At 60.4% G+C, this 434-nt stretch overlaps 1 protein-coding gene across 1 annotated transcript in view; it reads right to left on the reverse strand.

The window, feature by feature from the left end:
- SPINT1 (serine peptidase inhibitor, Kunitz type 1) overlaps positions 1–112 on the reverse strand; it is an 18,065-nt gene extending 17,953 nt beyond the window's left edge. Inside the window, exon 1 of the mRNA XM_009319232.1 lies at positions 65–112. The gene's annotated coding sequence lies outside the window, so the exon portion shown is untranslated. The remainder of the gene's footprint in view (positions 1–64) is intronic.
- Positions 113–434: the final 322 nt, after the last annotated feature.

The following is a 434-nucleotide window of genomic DNA, read 5'->3' on the forward strand; positions in this document are numbered from 1 at the left end:
GGGGTGGCCAATGTGTTCCCCCACCCTGCAACTCATCCCCAGGCATGCACTCTCAGCCCCCCACCTGGGCGGTCTCCGGTGAAATCGATGTTGGGAGCGGGGCGTCCCCCTTGTCCCCCCGCGCCTTCACCTCTCAGGTGTGCCTTCAGCTGCGTCCAGCGGAGACAAAGGCACAGAGAGTGCAGGAAGTGAAAACCAACTCCCTGAGAGAGAGGGAAAAAAAAAAAATCAAGTCACTCCCCTGCATGCTGAATTGCGTAAGAGGAAGGGGAGGAGAGCCGGGCTGATACCATCTTCCATTCCTCTAGCAAAGGGAGCGAAGGCTCCCTCCCCGTGGGAGCCCGGAGCGGTACTCTCGCTCACACAGGTGCAAGGGCACGCACTCCAGATGAGCATCCCACCAGCCGGGTGCTTGCTGCATCCCCATGCTTAGG

Source organism: Pygoscelis adeliae, unplaced genomic scaffold (genome assembly GCF_000699105.1).
Source record: "Pygoscelis adeliae isolate BGI_AS28 unplaced genomic scaffold, ASM69910v1 Scaffold22, whole genome shotgun sequence".
NCBI classification, from domain to species: Eukaryota; Metazoa; Chordata; class Aves; order Sphenisciformes; family Spheniscidae; genus Pygoscelis; species Pygoscelis adeliae.